Source organism: Oryctolagus cuniculus, chromosome 7, assembly GCF_051225735.1.
Source record: "Oryctolagus cuniculus isolate XC-2025 breed Fujian yellow rabbit chromosome 7, ASM5122573v1, whole genome shotgun sequence".
NCBI classification, from domain to species: domain Eukaryota; kingdom Metazoa; phylum Chordata; class Mammalia; order Lagomorpha; family Leporidae; genus Oryctolagus; species Oryctolagus cuniculus.
The window spans coordinates 159792330-159811485 of record NC_142873.1 but is presented as its reverse complement, the minus strand read 5'-3'; the positions used below and the strand labels follow the sequence as shown (position 1 = coordinate 159811485).

Below are 19156 nucleotides of genomic sequence, written 5' to 3'. Positions count from 1 at the left end.
GGGGCCCGGGGGGCACCTGCCCCTTCCTGCTGCCTGAGTTGGATCTCCCTAGGCCTGGGACACCGTGAGGATTTCCAGGTCAACCATGGCTCTCCCAAGCTTCCTGGGTCCCATGGCTTGAGGCTTGTTGGGAAGTCTTGCAGGCTGCCCAGGTAGCGTTAGCCAGGCATTGTGATGAGCAAGCACCGGCTGCTGTCCAGGTGATGTTTTTCTCCTGTCATCAGCAATTTACAAGGCGCTCATGCTCAGGGAGAGCAGGTGCGCGAGCTGTGAAAACCGCGCTTCAGGGCTCAGTTTCTCCTTGACTGGCTTTGAAGAGGGCAGTGGCAGGGGATGTGGACAGCCTGGCACTTTCTCAGGGGATCCGCCCTCGGGCAGGTGTCCCCCAGCACCTTCCAGGTGAGAAGTGGGATGGGCAGGTACAGACCAGACACACCTGCTGTGGGGGAAGTGCCCCAGCTCCCTCTGAATCTCCATCAGCGTCCCCCAGGGGATCGCTCAGCTCCATCTAGGTGGGGACACAGGGCAAATGCGGCTTCAAGGCAAGGCTTCCTGGCCTTGCCTCCCACCCAGACGCCTCTCTGAGCCCTGCTACCCTGGGTGGAGACCTGGGGCTCGTGTCCTATGGATTGAAGTTCTGTTTTCTGGCTAATTTTATAAAACTTACTTGTTTATTTATATGGAGGGGAGAGAGAGAGAGCACACCCCCATCCACTGGCTTACTCCCTATACCCAGGGCTGAAGCTGGGGGCCAGGAACGCAGCCCAGGTCTCCCTGTGGGTGGCAGAGCCATCGCTGCCTCCCCGCGTTTGCATGAACAGGGAGCTGGAGCCGGGAGCCAGGCGCTCAGATGCGGCTCTCTGGTAGCTTACCTGGTGTGCTGGCGTCTTAGCCTATTAGGCTGAGTGCCCACGCTTTCTTGGAGATTTTAAAAAGGACCAAACAGAACTTTTAGAAGTGAAATTGAATGGGTTAAAAATCAGGTTATTGGGCACAATTAAAGACAGAAGTGGTCTCCAAAAAGATTAAATGCAAAAAGCTATCCAAAGGCAGTGGAGAGACAGAGAGAGAGAGAGAGAGAGAGAGAGAGAGAGAGAGAGAGAGAGAAACTATGAGAGGTTAAACACAGCATTAGCACAGGTTTAACTGGAGTCCACCACAAGAGGATAGAGAGAATGGGGAGAGGCAATATTTGAAAAGATAATGACTGAGAATAATCCGGAATAGATACCATATATATAGATTGCACCTGTCTATCTAGATTAAAGGGAAATATCCATGTGAAATTCTTTTACAATTTTTCTTGTTATTATTTATTTGAAACAGAAAGAGAGATGTGGGGCGAGAGGGGAAGAGAGAACCTGATCCACTAGTTCACTCCCCCAGAAGCCTGGAAAGGCATTTGGCTGCCCCAGGCCAAAGCCAGGTCTCCCACGCAGGCAGCAGGAGCCAGGACGTGCTGCCTTCTCGGGTGTGCACTAGCAGGAGACCAGAGCTGGGAGTGGGACCTGGGACTGGAACCCAGGCTCTGGTATGGGCGTGGGAGGCAGGCCTGCCCTGACCTCACCCACGTGTTTGTTTGTTTGCTTGCTTCCCCACCTCCTGTGCACCTCCGTTGGATTTCCTTCCTCTACAGAGGCACTGCCGCAGGCGGGCTGGGGGCGGCTCCCAGGTTACCCAAGGCCAAAGCTGCAGAGTAAATCCCTTCTTTGGTTCATTCCTGGTGGTTCTGATCAAAATCCAACTCACACAGGAACAGTTGTAAGAGATGACTGAAATTAACCCAACACAAACAATATGAACAATCCATGAGCCCATAATAATAACTAAGAAAAAGCTAAAAAAAATAATAACCACCCACGGGGCTGGAGCTGTGGTGTAGTGGGTAAAGCCACTGCCTGCAGTGCCACCATCTCATATGGGCGCCGGTTCGAGTCCTGGCTGCTCCACTTCCAATTCAGCTCTCTGCTATGGCCTGGGAAAGCAGTAGAAGATGGCCCAAGTCCTTGGGCCCCTACATCTGCATGGGAGACCCGGAATAAACTCCTGGCTCATGGCTCCAGATCAGCCCAGCTCTGGCTGTTGCAGCCATTTGGGGAGTGAACTAGTGGATGGAAGACCTCTCTTTCTCTTTCTCTCTGTGTAACTCTGCCTTTCTTATTTTTTTTTTATAGCAACCTTTATTTATTTCTTTGAAAGTCAGAGTTACACAGAGAGAGGAGAGCCAGAGAGAGAGGTCCTCCATCCGTTGGTTCACTCCCCGATTGGCCACAATGGCCGGAGCTGTGCCAATCTGAAGCCAGGAGCCCGGAGCCAGGAGCCAGGAGCCAGGAGCTTCTTCCGGGTCTCCCATGCAGGCACAGGGGCCCAAGGACTTGGGCCATCTTCTACTGCTTTCCCAGGCCATAGCAGAGAGCTGGATCAGAAGAGGAGCAGCCAGGGCGCCCATATGGGATGCGGGCACTTCAGGCCAGGGCGTTAACCCACTGCGCCACAGCACTGGCCCCTGTCTTTCAAATAAATAAGTAGATCTTAAAAACAAAAACAAAACAAAAAAACCACCCACATGCCATTTGTTACCATAGAAGTGGCTTTTACACAAACACCTTACTTAAAAAAATTGGTAATTTAAAGAATATTCTTCTTTTAAAAGTATTTTTCTTTATTTATTTAATTTGAAAGGCAGAGTTACAGAGAGATAGAAAGAGATCTTCCATCCCCTGGTTTACTCCCCAAATGCCTGCAATAGCTGGGGTTGGGCAAGGCCAGAGCCAGGAGCCAGGAGCTCCACCTGGGTCCTCCACGAGCTGAGCCGTCACCTGCTGTCCCCTAGGTGCGCATTAGCAGAAAGCTGGACAGGAAGGCGGAGGCAGGGCTCAATCATAGGCACCCCCACGTGGGATGTGAGTGTCCCCCGTGGGGGCCTAACACGTGGGACGTGCGTGTCCCCCGTGGGGGCCTAACCCGTTGTGCCACAAACGCCCACCGAGAGCATTTATCCTCCTTTCCCAGTAGGAACTCTGTTTCGGAGTAACCAAAAAGCCTCAGCTGATAAAGGAAAGCTGTGTTTACAGGAGAACACGCACTAATAAACACAGAGTGAATGACAGAATTTGAAAATTAACAGTTTGCATCCTTGATGCAGTAGTGATTCTTGGCAGATGCTGGTGGCGAGCCGGTGGCTTCTGCCCCAGCTGGAGGAGAGGGGTCAGGGCTGCCCTGCTGCCTGCAGTCCGTCTTCACGCTTGGACGCGTCCTCGTGGTGTGATGTGTACCGAGGGATTCTTCGGCCCGGATCTCTCCCTGGCCTTTCACAGGAAGTAGAGGGAACAGGTTAAACTGCTCCTCAAGGAAGCCACCGTGCACGAGAGAGGACACATGGTTCATTGACAAAGTCCTGGTCATTAAAAAGAGGAACAGGGAGAAAGGAGTGACCGGGATAGGAAAGCGGAGACTGGAGGCACTGAAATCCCACACGGTGTGGGCCTGCTTGGATGCAGACTAAACCGACTGGTGTGAGAACGGAACTCTGGGGCAGGCATGGGCCCAGTGGGTCGGCCTCCACTCGGGGCGAGGGACACGGATTCACAAGAAAGTGCGTGGGGACGCTGGAGTTGGGCAGCAGCCTCGTCTTAGCGGAGCCGGCCGGACTAGAGGGGAGAATTTCAACAGGTGGCAAGTTGTTTTTTTTTTTTTTTTTAAGATTTATTTTATGTATTTGAGAGACAAAGTTACAGAGAGAGAGAGAGAGAGAGAGGTAGAGAGAGGGAGAGTGAGGTCTTCTATCACTGGTTTTACGCCCCAGTGGTCGCCATGGCTGGAGCTGGGCTGATCCAAAGCTAAGAGCCAGGAGCTTCTTCCAGGACTCCTATGTGGGTGCAGGGGCCCAAGCACTTGGGCCACCTTCTGCTGCCTTTCCAGGCCATTAGCAGGGAGCTGGATCAGAAGTAGGGCAGCTGGGACACGATCTGGCACCCATATGAGATGCTGGCGTCGCAGGCAGTGGCTTTACCCGCTATGCCAGGATGCGGGCCCCCAGGCGGCAAGGTTTAGCAGGGCAGTGTATCTGCTGGAATGGACAGAAGGATCTGAGAGAAAGTGCCCAGTCACTCAGAGCAGGATAAATAAGTAGCGGAGTTGAATGGAAAGAGTGCACCTGCAAGGCCGGGTGGGAATCCCAGTAAAGAACTGAGGGCTGGTGCTGCGGCGTAGCGGGTGAAGCAACTGCCTGTGTTGTCGGCATCTCACACGGGAGCTGTGATTCCCAGCTGCTCCACTTCTGATCCAGCTCTCTGCTATGGCCAGGAAAGCAATGGAGGATGGCCCAAGTGCTCGGGCCCCTGCACCCACGTGGGATACCTGGAAGAAGCTCCTGGCTCCTGGCTTCGGTCTGGCCCAGCCTTAGCTATTGCAGCTATTTGGGGAATGAACCAGTGGATGGAAGTCCTCTCTCTCTGTCTCTCCCTCCCTCCCTCCCTCTGTCTGTAACTCTGCCTCTCAAACAATCAAAAAATTTTAAAAAAAGAAGGGAGAGCCCAGTTGGCTTGAGACTGAAGACTATGAGGGAATGGGGTCCAACTTTTCCTCCTGTTTCTCCTCCCACCCCTTCTCCTGGACAGAGGCTTTCCTGGGTGGGCAAAGGGTGAAATGCCTCCCTAGGTTTTATTACCCAGTGTTATTGGGCTGGGTCGCCCACCTGGTCCTGGGCAGAGAGCATTCTCCCCGGAGTTATTCTGAGGAAGACGTCTGGGACCACGATGAAGTTACTGGGGTGCGGCAGGGCTGCAGTGTGTGTGTGAAACCCTGGACTGCTTCCCGGCTGCTGCATTCCTACCCGCAGGGGCTTGGCTTTCCTCGGGCCCCTCTCAAAGGCATGGGCTGAGTTCTCCCGTCCTACTTAACACTTAGACACCTCCACTTTCACATACGCTCCGCTGCGGTGCGGGTGTGGGGTGACCTGGGACTCCAGCCCGGCCCAGCCCACATCTTGGTCTCCGCTACACTGCTGGGGGATATCCCTGTCTCCCAGTCTTGTCTCTCCAGCTCGACCCTCCCGGGAGCTCCAGACACGAAGGTCCATGGGGCATCACAGCTCGGGATGTCCCTGGAGGGAGCCCTGGAAGGGGAACTTGGCAGGGAGGGAGGCAGGATTCTCCCCTGTCCAGCCCTCTGGCCTGGGGGCTGCGTGGAGGCTGGGGGTCCTCTTTGGTGGGGGTGGGGTTTGCCTTAGGATGAGTTACTTGCCTCGTGCAGCTGCCCTGGCCCCAGGGTAAACCAAAGGGTTTTCTTCAGGCCCTTTTGGCTTTGTCTTGCCCAGTGGGGTATCATGGACAGACCAGGGCAGGATTCCAAAGTTCCTTTGATTGTTTTAAAAAAGCCTTACATAATTGCAGCAGCAGAGGGACCCCAGGAATCAAAGGTACCATGGCCACAGGCTGTGCTGGACTCCAAGTCTGAATTTCATGAATAGGTTTGTTTTGGTTGATTAACTCCCGCAGTGCCTTTGCTGGTCCAGGGGGCCCCTTGGGTCAGCTTCCCATGAACTCCTGGGGGAGCCTGTGTTCTGAGAGGCTGGCAGTGCCAACCCTAGGGACCAGAGAGGACAGCAATTGGGCTGGGCGACTCCCAGGGCGTGTCAGCCCACTGGATGGCCAAGTTGAGACTTGGCTGTCACAGTCTCGGAGGGGCTCAAAGTCCCGGAGTGGCTAAGGGCTGTTCTCGGGGGAGGCTTTCTTTTTTAAAAGTTTTATTTATTTATTTGAAAGTCAGAGTTACACAGAGAGAGGAGAAGCAGAGAGAGAGAGAGAGAGAGAGAGAGAGAGAGAGGTCCTCCATCTGATGGTTTACTCCCCAGTTGGCCGCCACAACCAGAGCTGTGCAGATGCGAAGCCAGGAGCCAAGGGCTTCCTCTGGGTCTCCCATGTGGATGCAGGAGCCCAAGCACTTGGGCCATCCTCTATTGCTTTCCCAGGCCATAGCAGAGAGCTGGATCGGAAGAGGAGCAGCCAGGACTTGAACCGGTGCCCATATGGGATGCCGGCACTGCAGGCGGCAGCTTTACCTGCTACGCCACAGCTCTGGCCCCTCGGTGGATGTTTTAATTCTTTTTTTTTTTTTTTTTGACAGGCAGAGTGGACAGTGAGAGAGAGAGACAGAGAGAAAGGTCTTCCTTTTGCCGTTGGTTCACCCTCCAATGGCTGCCGTGGCTGGTGCGCTGCGGCCGGCGCACCGCACTGATCCGATGGCAGGAGCCAGGTACTTCTCCTGGTCTCCCAAGGGGTGCAGGGCCCAAGCACTTGGGCCATCCTCCACTGTACTCCCTGGCCACAGCAGAGAGCTGGCCTGGAAGAGGGGCAACCGGGACAGAATCCAGCGCCCCGACCAGGACTAGAACCCGGTGTGCTGGCACTGCAAGGTGGAGGATTACCCTAGTGAGCCGCGGTGCCGGCCTCGGTGGATGTTTTAAAAACACAGTTTACTGCTTGGGGAACTCCAAAATCATCCTAGTTCGATTGCCACTGATTGCTGTGTGTATGTGTGTACGCGTGTGTATGTGTGTGCACCCGTGTATGTGTCTGCATACGTGTAAGTGTGCTTGCATGTATGCGTGTGCAGCTCCCGTCTTGCTTATAAACATCAAAGAGGCCGACAGGCAGAGGGCCGCGCCGCCTTTGCCAAGCACGTGGCCAGCAGGCTGGGTTTCACAGGCGCGTGCCCCAGCCCTTCAGGTTCCAGCTGGTAGGGGGACAGAGCTCAGGGGGCAGCCCCGCCCAGAGGGAGCCGTTCTTAGCAGGGCTGATGGAGTCCCGATGTTCTCGGTCTCCCTGGAACATGCTGCAGAGGTCCCGTGGGGGAGGCAGTGAGGGCGTGGGTGGGCAGAGGGGGGAGCTGATCCCAATCCGGCTGCAATGGAGGCTGGGATTCTACAGGGAGGGAGGCCTGGTTCCAGGTTGAGACAAGAGGGCTGGACCTCTGCACTCCTGCCTCAGGTGGCTGTGGGCCAGGGCTACCTGTGCAAGGATTCTAGCCTTGGGCCAGGCAGTGCCCAGTGAGAGATCCGGCTGTGAGCAGTCGGCGGGTGGGGTGGGGAGCATGTGACCTGCTCTGAGAGGAGCCGGCGGTGCGTCGTCCCTGCACCTGCCACCTCCACATCCCTGAGAAAGCGACTTCGTGCTGCTGGGCTTCAGCTGGCTCCTCTGTAAAATGGGTCCAGAGTTGCTTCGAGGATTCGAGACAGGAATTGCACTTGAAGCTCCCAGCATAGTGCTGGTGTGACCAGTGACACCCAAAACACGCGCAGGACTTCAAAGAGTCAGTCCAAGAAAAAGCATGTGAAATATCTCAATATTTTTAACAGCACTTACCTCTACAAGGAGAATATTTTAGGTAGATTGGGTTAAATAAGATGTGCTCAAAGTAAGTTCATGGGTTACTTTTTTTTTTTAAGATTCATTTATTTATCTGAAAGGCAGAGTCACAGAGAGGGAGAGGGAGAGACGGGGGGAGAGGGAGAGGGAGAGAGAGAAGGGGAGAGGGAGATGGAGAGAGAGAAGGGGAGAGGGAGAAGGAGAGAGTAGAGAGAGGGATCCTCCATCAGTGGGTTCACTCCCCAAACAGGCCATTTTCTGCTGCTTTCCTGGGCGCATTAGCAGGGATGTAGATCAGGAAGTGGAGCAGCTGGGATTTGAACTGGTGGTCATGTGCAATGCCAGCATTACACCTGCTATGCCACAGCCCAGCCCCTCTTTTTACTTTCATTTATTTTTTTAAAAAGGTTTATTTATTTTGAAAGAGAGAGAAAGAGAGGAAGAGAGAGGAGAGAGCTCTTTCACTCCTAAGATGGCTGGAATAAACAGTCCTGGGTCAGGCAGGAGCCAGCTGCTTCATCCAGGTCTCCCACGTGGGTGGCGGGAGCCCAAGCACTTGGACCATCTCTACTGCTTTTCCAGGTCATAGCAGAGGGCTGGAAATGGAGCAGCTGGGACTTGAACCGGCGCCCATATGGGATGCTTGTGTTGCAGGCATCAGCTAATGCACTACGCCACAAAGCCAGCTCCTTTTTTTACTTTTAAAAAGCATGGCTTCTTGCAAACCGAAATTACACACGGAGCTCCCTGGAATCCTACACCCTGAGCCTACGTGGGCAGGAGCATCTGGGGCCTGGACTGTGAACAACTCCTGATGCTGGTCCATCAGTGTTGAACACCTGAGCACTACCTGTGTCCCCAATGAGGGACCGTCCTGAGCTCTCACTGTGTCCACCAAGCCATCTGGTGGGGGGGGGGGCACCGAGAGAGGCAGGCTCTCAGCACTGCCTGAGCTGAGCTGTCCCAATTCGGCACAGCTGACTGCCCCAGCCTGGTGGGAGCTAACGCGCGCATACAGGTGGTGCTGACAAACACCAGGTAACCACATCCTTCCCAGCCCCCGCTCCTGGACAGCCCGCTGTGTCCCAGCTCAGACCCCTACCATCTGTCATCAGAACCCACGGCCTCTGAAGGCAGGGCCTGGATCACTCAGGTTTAGAACGCTTTTCATCCAAACTGCTTAACCTACTTGTAATCGGGGCTCGAGTTTTCTAGAACATTCTTTATGCCAGGCGGCCCCTTCTCCCCGGATGTCAAATCCGGGCTATTTCACCATTAGAGGGCACCAACTACATCGCCTCATTATTTTCCTTTTTAAAAGAAAACATGACAAATTAGTGACCTGGAAGGTTTGGACAAAAACGCATCGGGGAAATCATTGCTTTGTCAGCTTAATTAATTCATGTTGGCTGTCCAGATTCATCTTAGGTCTGCAGGAGGTTTTCAAACAAGATGCTGTGACAGAGACTGGGGCAAGCATTTCTGTTTGCCGAGCTGTCACTCAAGCTAAACAAATGTCAACAGGGAATTCTTAGGCAAATCAACTTTCCCCTGAATGGATGCTTTATCTGAGCCTACTGAATTCATTCCCATGGGTACTCTGGGCGAGGCTAACATGAATGAAGCAAATTGCTAATAAAAAAAAATTCAGCTTTTTTTTTTTTTTTTTTTGGGAACTTTGGCCCTGGTCTGAATCCATGTCTTTCTCTATCAGTTTCAAGGAGTCTGCATATCTGTCTCGGATCTTCACGAAGTCAAGCATACAATTGTCTTTTGAGCCAACAGGTTCCTGCCCGAGGTATGCACCCCAAGGCACTGAACACAGACGTGCAGGCAGGCGCTTGCACACAGCTCTTCATAGCAGCGCTGTTCCCGACCGAGAAGCAGAAATCACCCGAACGCGCTGCGACACATGAGCGCCGACAGCAGGTGCTGTGTCTGCTACGGAAAAACTGCCGGCGGCCCTGGTTCTGGAGTCGGAATGGAGCCACTCACGCTGAAGCTCAGGTGTTTATCAGTTCTTCCAAGAAATCAGGATTAGAAAGGTAAAACCCAGGGCTGGCGCTGTGGCACAGCAGGGTAAAGCCACTGTCTACAGTGCTGGCATCCCACAGAGGTGCTGGTTCGAGTCCCAGTGGCTCCACTTCTGATCCAGCTCCCTACGAATGCGCCTGGGAAAGCAGTAGAGGTTGACCAAGTCTCTGAGCCCCTGCACCCATGTAGGAGACCTCAGAGACGCTCCTGATCTCAGCCTGGCCCCACCTGGACTGTTGGGGACATTTGGGAAGTGAGCAGGCAGAAAGTTAGGTGTGAGCTTATGTGTGTGTGACACAGGCCTCCGGAGAAGGCTCCTACGTCCAGCATATGCATCTACATCTCAAAGTTATCCCGATAATGCTTCAGGGGCAGCCCGGTCTTCGAATCCTGCCCTGCCCCCTTCTACCTGATAACCTGCCAGGCGGAGGTCCCCGCCCCTTCTGCCTGATAACCTTCCACCATCTCCCAGATGCAGCCCAGTATCTGCATGTCAAACACCCTGCTCCATCTCCATTCTCCAGGGGGTCCTTCCTGCTCATCCTTCCTCTGAACCCAGGATGGCGCCAGCTAGGCTTCCTCCTGTCTGATACCTTCAAGGGAAAACTCAGATAGGAGCTTCTTGGTATTTACAGCCATAAAATCCTTTGTTTCAAGAGAAAATGTGTAAAGACAGAGACCCATCTCCTTAAACCACACCCCCCCCCCCCCCACAAATGTAGACCGGGCACTCTCTCTCAGGTCCTGTCTGGAGAGGTGCCCATCCGTTCTTGCGGATGTCCCTACCCTAATAAACTGCTACTTCTACTTTCCACTACTCTGTCTCACGCCTGAATTCTTTCTTGCGCGAAGACAAGAACCCTCCAATTTCTCCGGTAACAGGCGATCTCTCTCTGTCTCTCCCTCTCTCTCTCTTCTCTCTGTAACTCTGCCTTTCAAGTAAGTAAATAAAGCTGTCTTTTAGAAAAATATTTTATTTATTTGAGAGGCAGAGTTACAGACAGTGAGAGGGAGAGACAGAGAGGTCTTCCATCCATTGCTTCACTCCCCAAATAGCTGCAGCTGAACCAGGAGCTTCCTCCAGGTCTCACACGCGGGTGCAGGGGCCCAAGGACTTGGGCCATCTTCCACTGCTTTCCCAGGCCACAGCAGAGAGCTGGATCGGAAGCAGCCGGGACTTGAACCAGCGCCCATATGGGATGCTGGTGCCATCCTACTGCGGCACAGTGCCAGCCCCAAACAAAGTTATCTTAAAAAAAAAAAAAAAAGGTAGCCAAATTTTCCAAACAGGCCAGTTTGGGTTGGCGCCTAAGCAACCTGAGGTCAGCCGGTCGGTTATTTTCCAGTGTCCGTCTCCCTGTCTCGCTTTACAGAGGGAGGCTTTGCACAGACCCAGCCACTTGTGTTTCTCGTTTCTGCGTTCTGCAGCGCTTTTCTGCCTGTAGAGCCAACCTCCCGCGCTCCTCTGACAGCGGCCCCGGTTTTACTGAAGGGAGCGTTCTGATTTCCCGACCCCAGCCCCCTACCGACCCCTCGACCCCTCCGGCCCAGTCCGGCCCTGGATCGCCCACGCAGCGGAGTTCTGCGCGGTCTCTTTCTGACCACTAGGTGTCGCCGCGCACGCGCTGGAAGCGGCTCAGCCTGGGCACCCGCAGGCTTGGGAGGGTGACACCCGCAGGCTTGGGGGGTGGCAGCGCCTGCCGCCTGGCGGGGACTTCCCGTGAGTGCGGAGGGCCTGGGCCTCAGAGTCCTGAGCTCCTCCCGAGCCCTTTGCTTTCGCAAGCGCGACATTGAGGCCACTCGCACGCGGTGCGGTCGACGAGAAGCCGTCGGCCACGCTGGGGCCCGCGCCGTGGAGCAGCAGCTCAGGCTGCTGTCTGGGGCCCGGGCGTCCGGATTCGCAGTGCCGTGCTGTTTAACGCCCAGCTCCCTGCTGATGGCCCTGGGAAGGCGGGAGGTGGCCCTTTCACCCACGTGGGAGACCCGGCGAGCTCCCGGCTCCTGCCTTCCTCCGCCAGCCCTGGCCATTGCAGCCATCTGGGGAGTGAGCCAGCAGATGGAGTCTCCCTCCCTCCCTCTCTCCTCTCTCTCTCTCTCTCTCTCCCTCCCTCCTCTCTCTACCTCCCTCGCTCCCTCCTCTCTCTCCCACCCTCCTCTCTCTCCCTCCCTCCCTCCTCTCTCTCTTTCTCTCTCCCTCCCTCCTCTCTCTCCCTCCCTCCCTCCTCTCTCTCCCTCCCTCCTCTCTCTCCCTCCCTCCTCTCTCTCCCTCCCTCCCTCCTCTCTCTCTCTCTCTTTCTCTTTCCCTCCCTCCTCTCTCTCCCTCCCTCCCTCCTCTCTCTCCCTCCCTCCCTTCTCTCTCTCTGTCTTTGTCTTTCCCTCCCTCCCTCCCTCCCTCTCTCTCTCTCTCCCTCCCTCCCTCCTCTCTCTCTCTCTTTCTCTCTCCCTCGCTCCCTCCTCTCTCTCTCTTTCTCTCTCCCTCCCTCCTCTCTCTCCCTCCCTCCCTCCCTCCTCTCTCTCCCTCCCTCCTCTCTCCCTCCCTCCCTCCTCTCTCTCCCTCCCTCCCTCCCTCCTCTCTCTCTCTTTCTCTTTCCCTCCCTCCTCTCTCTCCCTCCCTCCCTCCCTTCTCTCTCTTCTCTCTCTCTGTCTTTGTCTTTCCCTCCCTCCCTCCCTCCTCTCTCTCTCTCTCTCTCTCTCTCTCTCTCTGCCTTTCATATACATAAATAACAGATCTCTTAAAAAAACGCAGTACCGGCTGTTGCTTTGAGTTTTCCGGGGTGTTCCGTGGAGCAGCAGTTCTGGGAGGAGAAGCACATGGAAGTGAGGTGTTCTCGAGGTATTTCTCCAGAATTCCGAGTAGGAGAGGGGGCTGGTCTGGAACGCTCTGACCTCGGGCGGCCCCGGGCTCTGCGGGCTCTGTCTCACGATCTCCGGAGGCTCGGTCTTGGCTCTGCAGGGAGCTCAGCCCTAGGGAGCCGACCTGAGTCAGGACCTCGGGTACGGAACGCACACCTGTGCTTCCTCACGGGGAGAAGGGCTCAGGGCTCCCTCTGCGAGCGAGCCGGGTGCTCCAGGAGCCCTCAAAGTGCAAACCAGCACCTGAGCCTCCTCCTCTGGGCGGCAGGAAGGCGTCCTCTGCTGCGCTGGCCCAGGCGGCATCTCTGGCCCCCACCTGACAGGCCACATCCCTGTCACCCTCCATGCTGGTTCCTGCGGCACTTCCTGAGTGAGTCCCTGCCAGAGACGGGAGACGGGAGACGGGAGACCGGGGACCGGGGACAGGGGACAGGGGACAGGAGACAGGACACAGGGGACAGGAGACCGGAGACCGGAGACAGGGGACAGGAGACAGGAGACAGGGGACAGGGGACAGGGGACAGGAGACTGGAGACCGGAGACCGGAGACCGGAGACAGGAGACGGCTCTATTTGTAACGTTTATTTCTTTCACAGGAGACCAGCTCTATTTGTAACTTGTTTCTTCCCATCCAACAGGAGCTCTGAACAAACGCACTCCGAGGCAGGCAGCAAGGGGCCTGACTACTAGTGACTCAGCCAGAAGGGGGTACTTTCCTTGGAAGACAGAACAGGTGGGGGAAGTTCTTGGCGCGGTTTCAGCGGCTGCATGAAGACTTCGAGGACCTAAACGCCTCCTCACGTTCTGCTGTGCCAACATCAGTATGCTTGCTTTTTATCTTCATGGTCACAGAAAAGCTGCCACAGCTCCAGACGTCAGATCTGATTTTAGGGCCCAAGAAGAGAGAAGAAGCGATGTTGTTAAGCTTTTCTGCTCTTCTCTTGCCTGTTTTGATAGGAAAGCAAAACTTTTCCTGGAAGTCTCGCCAGTGGATTTTCTTGTGAGTCTTGTCCGCTGAAAGCGGGTACAGGAGGGCTTAAAATGGGCAAGGGCAAAGGGGTGGTTTAGTGAGCACCACAGCTGGTGCCTGTCACAGCTGAGTGAATGAACTGGGAAGACTGATGGATGGAAAGATGAGTCGGGGGTGGGGCCTGAGGGAGCCCAGCAGACACAGCCCGGAGGTCCTAGGAGGACTTGGTCCATCCTCGCTGTGGCGGGTTCCTGGCTAAGAGGGGCCTTGGCTCGTGGCTTTTCTCTCTGTCGCCCTCGCTGGCCTTCGACACGGGCTGGGGAGCGCTGTGAGCTTCGGGGCAGCCTTGCCCTGGAAGGGGCGTGGGACACCGAGGCTGCAGCCCCCATGGCCCGCGTGGCTGCCGCTCCGAGGCGTGAGGGCCGTCACAGACAGGACGTGTGGGCACGGCCTGGCCAGAGCTTTCTCCCGCTGTGGTTTACCCTGGCCCGTCTGGGCTGTGTTTAATGTGAGTTTGCAGTTATTTGTTTTTTGCGTGTTTGGGAAAACTCGCCTGCACCACGTCATGGCTTTGTTTTTATTCACGAGGGTATTTTTCTTTAACTGTGCCGATTGTCTTTTTCTAGGTGTTTTCAAATTCGTGGACAAACCATTGTTCATCGTTAACCTTTTATTGTGGTAAAATCGACACAGCATAAAATTCGCCCGTGTAGCCGCTTGTAAGAGGCCGTGGGGCTGACGTATGCACTGCTCAGCTTGCAAAACCGAATGTCTAAGCCATCTTTCGTGTTTATTTATTTATATTTTTTTGGAAAGAAGACAGAGAGAGAAGAAGAAGAAGAAGGAGAGAGAGAGAGATCTTCTATCCACTGGTTCACTCCCCAAATGGCCACACCAGCCAGGGTTAGGCCAGGCTGAAGCCAGGAGCCTGGGACTCTTTCTGGGTCTCCCAGATGGGCGGCAGGGGCCCAAGGACCTGAGCCATCATCTGCTGTCTCCCGGGACGCACCCCGGCAGGACGCAAGTTGGAAGTGGGGGCAGCGCTGAAAGCAGGCCCTGTGGTGTGGGACGCTTGTTCTAGACCCACCCCGTGAGCCGTTTCCAAGCGCGCGATGAGCGGCATTCAGGAGCTGTGCACCTCACCTCTGGGTCAGGAACTTTGTCGTCATCCTCCTGTGGGGGCGCAGGTGGCGGGGGAGAGGCGCTGAGGTCTGACCCCCGGCTGGACCGTTGCTCCCAGCCCCCGCTGACCATGCTGGCCGCTGCTGGACAGCACAGGCAGTCTGCGCCTGGACGGCCACCGCCCACCCGCGGCAGGACAGCGGTGGCCGGCCCGTGTGCCAGCTCAGCTCAGCCCACGGGACAAGTCCCCTCCTGTGCACCGGGCAAACTCCCTCCCTGTCTGAGCACCGCCACGGCCCGCCTTCCACGCACCACCAGGCCCTGCCCGCCTTCCTGTGTAGTGGGGACCGCAAGCCCCACAGCGCTGAGAACTGGAAAAACCCAACATGCTGCAGGGTGCGTCCTCCACTCCATTATAATAAAGTCGCCATGGAGGGCACTCCCACTCCCATCATGCACCTGACACCATGGCACGTCTTCTTTTAAAAAAGACTTATTTATTTGAAAGACAGAGTTACACAGAGATAAAAGGAGAGGCAGAGAGAGAGAGAGAGAGAGAGGTCTTCCAACCGCTGGTTCACTCCCCTATTGGCCGCAAGGGCCAGAACTGAGCTGATCCGAAGCCAGGAGCCAGGAGCTTCTTCCGGGTCTCCCATATGGTGCAGGGCCCAAGGACTTGGGCCATCCTCCACTGCTTTCCCAGGGCATAGTTGAGAGCTGGATCAGAAGTGGAGCAGCTGGGACTCGAACCGGTGCCCATATGGGATGCCGGCACTGCAGGCAGCAGCTTTATCTGCTATGCCGAAGCGCTGGCACCAACACATCTTCCTTTAAAAAAATTTATTTATTTGAAAGACAGAGTTACAGAGAGAGAGGAAGAGCCCCAGAGCGGAGCCCCGTGTGGGGAAGGAAGACCTCTCCCGTGCTGTCCCCAGCCCGTGGCGACCACTCCTCCGCTCTCCCGGTCTCTAAGAGTTTGCTTCTTGCAGGTGCCTCATATGAGTGAAACCGCGCACTTGCTGTCCTTTGTGGGTGCCGTCTCTCAGCTCGGCTGGTTCCTTTTGAAGGCTGAATGAGACAGTGCTCCATTGTGTGGACACACCGTGTTGTTCCGCGTTGTTTACCCATGTGTCCTTCCGTTGACACTGGAGTTTCACCTTCTTGGTTTCTGTGACTAATCCTGGGAACACGGGGGATGCGCACCTGTGTGATCCCTGTGTTCATTTCTGTCGGCAGAGGCCTGGGAGTGGAGGCAGGCGCTTGGTGCAGCCGCGAAGGCACTACTGGGGGTGCTCTTCCCATATCAGAGTACTGTGTTCAAGTCCTGGATCTTTTTTTTTTTTTTTTTAAGACTTATTTGAAAGTCAGAGTTACAGAGACAGAGACAGAGAGAGAGAGAGAGATCTTCCATCTGCCAGTTCACTCCCCCGAAGGCTGCAGCAGCCGGGGCTGGGCCAGGCTGAAGCCAGGAGCCAGGAGCTTCTTCCGGGCCCCTCCGTGTGGGTGCAGGGGTCCCCCCACTCAGGCCATCTGCTGCTGCTTTTCCCAGGCCACTAGCAGGGAGCTTGATGGAAGGTGGATCAGCCTGGACACAAACTGATGTCCATATCAATGCCAGTGCCCCGGGCAGCAGCTTTCGTATCCAGCTTCCTGCTAACGTGCATCCGGGAGGCGGCACGTGATGGCTCAACTGTGTGGCTTCCTGTTTCCTGCATGGGAGATCCGGGTGGAGTTCCGGGCTCCTGCCTTCAGCCTGGTCAGCCCTGGCTATTGCGGACATTTGGGGAGTGAACCAGCAGAGGAAAGATCTCGATCTCTCTGTCTCTTATTCAGATAAAATGAAGATAAAGCCATAAAAATTGAAAGAGAAGATACACGGAAGTAGAATTTCTGGGTTATATGGAAATTCTGTGTTGACAAGCGGAGTACCCAGGGCTCAGACCCGCAGGGCATGCCGGCGAACTCAGGTGCTGGCCGAACCTGCCACACCACGACGCCAGCTCCCGCTGCTGACTCCTTGACTTGAGCCCTTGAGCCTGATGCAGGCTCCGTGACCTCCAGGCCTGGGAGGGAGCGAGTGTGTGCTGTCCAAGCACTGAGGTGGGGGTGGTTTGTTAGCACAGCCGGAAGCCAGTACAGTCCTCACCTTGCATAGCCAGACCCTTAGGCCCAAGGGGAGGGTGAGGACCCGCCAAGATTTGGAATTCATGTATTGGCCAGTGACACCAAGGGTCAAGTACATTGAAGGGACAATAGCAAGACTTCAGTCCTCCCCAACAGAACATCCAACTGCAGCGATGGGACTCTGGGAGTCTGCGTGGAGAACGGGCACGGCATGTTGATGGGAGGGGGCTCTGTAAACAGTTTCTGGGTATTTGGTTTCTATTTTGCTTATCCTTAAGTTAATAATAGAGAATAAGATTTCCATCAGCATTTTGAGCTGGGCACACACACACACATACACACGCGCTCACACACATATTTATTTATTTGAAACACAGAGATACAAGAGAGAGATCTTCCATCTGTTGGTTCACTTCCCAAGTGGTCGCAACAGCCAGGGCTGGGCCAGGCTGAAGCCAGGAGCCAGGAGCTCCTTCTGTGGTCACCCTTGTGGGTGGCAGGGACCCAAGCCCCTGGGCCGTCATCCGCTGCTTTCCAAGGTGCATTAGCAGGTGGTTGGGTTGGACATAGAGCAGCCAGGACTTGAACTGGCCCTCTGCTATGGGATGCAGGAGTCCCTCGCAGCGGCTTAACCTGCTGTGCCAACGTCGGCCCTGAGCTGAGTATTTTTTGTCGTGGGTTCTGGGTACCCAGCAAGGAAGACAGGCAGATGTGATGGAGGGAGACTCCCGCTGGTGGATGGGGGCTAAATTCCAGAACCCACGGGGCTGCGATCTCCACGGTCAGGAGTCGGGGGCTGGCTAGGGCCGGGTATCCCCAAGTCTGTTATCTCAGTGACTGGTTAATTATATCAAGGCTTCATCGAGGGACACATGGCTGAATGTCTTAAAGGGAATAGAAGTTTCTTTAAAAATTTATTTATTTATTTGAAAGGCAGCGTTACAGAGAGGCAGAGGCAAAGAGAGAGAGGGAGAGAGAGAGGTCTCCCACCCACTGGTTCACTTCCCAAATGGTAACAACGGCTGGAGCTGTGCTGACCTTAAGCCAGGAGCCAGGAGCTTCTTCCAGGTCTCCCACACAGGTGCAGGGGCCCAAGGACTTGGGCCATCCTCCACTGCTTTCCCAGGCCATAGCGGAGAGTTCGATCGGAAGTGGAGCAGCCGGGACTCAAACCTATGCCCACTACGCCACAGCGCCAGCCCCTAGAAATTTCTTGAGCAGTCAAAGGCATTTCAGGCTTCCACTTCAGTGACAGGAGCGTCTCAATCAAGCTCTGTGCACTCTCTTGCTCCTGTAGTTCTCAGAAATGTGGTCATGTCGTTTCTGGCCAAACAGATCCGAAGCAGCAGCTAGGAAGCCCGGCGGTGAGGACAGGCAAGGAGGCAGCCCCACGAGGCACAGCAGCTGCGTGCTGGGAACGCTGCCGGGGCAAACATCAACACACACCCAGCCAGACGCCAGGTGCCCCTGCAGCTTAGCTGGTGTAAGAAAGCAAGCAAGGGGGCGATACATTGTAGAGGTTTTAATCCAAAATGGATGGGTCATCTTGGTGCTTGTGCAGGACACAGCCATCCTGAAAACTCAGTCTTCCCCACTCGGGGGAGCTGCGCTCCTGCAGGGAACAGAAACGTGACTTGTCCGGGCAGGGGACCTACAGGCGGAAGACATCTGCAGTGGGCAGCCAGACCCCCTCTGTGCCAGCCCTGGTTTACCTGGCTGCTGGCTGCCCTGGGCTGCAGGTGCTCCCCTCCTCACCTGGTCTGTCGTCCCTCACCGCTCCCCCGGGCTGGCTGGGCCTCCTTGCCCCCCTCCCTCCCGCCTCGGTGGCCTCCCGTGGGGGCAGCGATGGAACCACGGAGGAACAAAAGCTCCTTTTTCACTCTTGACCTTCATGCTGTGTGCAAATGGCATCCTTGTGAGCTCTTCCCAGGCAGTCACTCACACCAGAGCCCTAGAAAAACAGGCTGTGGCAAACAGCCTTGAGGAGCTGGGGATGCGGGTGGATGAGAGCAGAAGGAAGTGCAGAGGAGCAAGGGTCATGGTTAAAGCAAACAAACCCAAACAAACCGTGGCCTCACAAGTGCAAGAAGGGGCAGTGTCCTGCTCAGCATCCTGGTGGAAAATTTTAGGGTGGAAGAAGACAAGGAGTTGGAGATCAGGTGACACAGTTGGCCTCCGTTGTCCCTGCCGGCTGTGTCGCGGGCGGATGTCCTGCACAGACAGGGAGGGCGCCTGTCCCTGGCAGAGGGCTCCGCGTGTCCAGCCCTGTCTGACCCACCTCCTTACTCACTCAGTTGCTAGGACATCAGCCCCTGTTCTCAACACTCACCAAGGATTGGCCAGCCTGGCTCCTGCCTGAGCCCCAGAGGGCTGCTGGGAATCCCACACTGGGGGTTGCTAAAGTTAAGGACGCACGATCAGGACAAGTGTGGGGCCATAAGAGCATGGGGACTTGCCTCCTGAGAACCCCAAACTCTCAGAGCAGGGCAGCAGAACCCCCTGGGAAGAGGGGTTGGGTGTAGCAGGGAGGGGTGGAGCCCTGAGCCCCCTTCTCGCTGCCTCTGACTCCCCAGGGCTCTCTGTGCGGTCTCGTCCTTCCCCTGGGCCCAGGCCGCCTGGAGCCCCTCTCCCTCCAGCCTCCCTGTGCTCGGCGCATCCAAGCCACCTCCCCATCTTCCAGCCCGGC

At 55.6% G+C, this 19156-nt stretch overlaps 1 long non-coding RNA gene across 1 annotated transcript; it reads left to right on the top strand.

Moving 5' to 3' along the window:
* Positions 1-224: 224 nt before the first annotated feature.
* Positions 225-13025, top strand: LOC138850740 (uncharacterized). Its single transcript, XR_016211304.1, has 3 exons — positions 225-399; positions 9082-9374; positions 12893-13025. It is a non-coding gene; the product is annotated as an uncharacterized LOC138850740 (long non-coding RNA).
* Positions 13026-19156: the final 6131 nt, after the last annotated feature.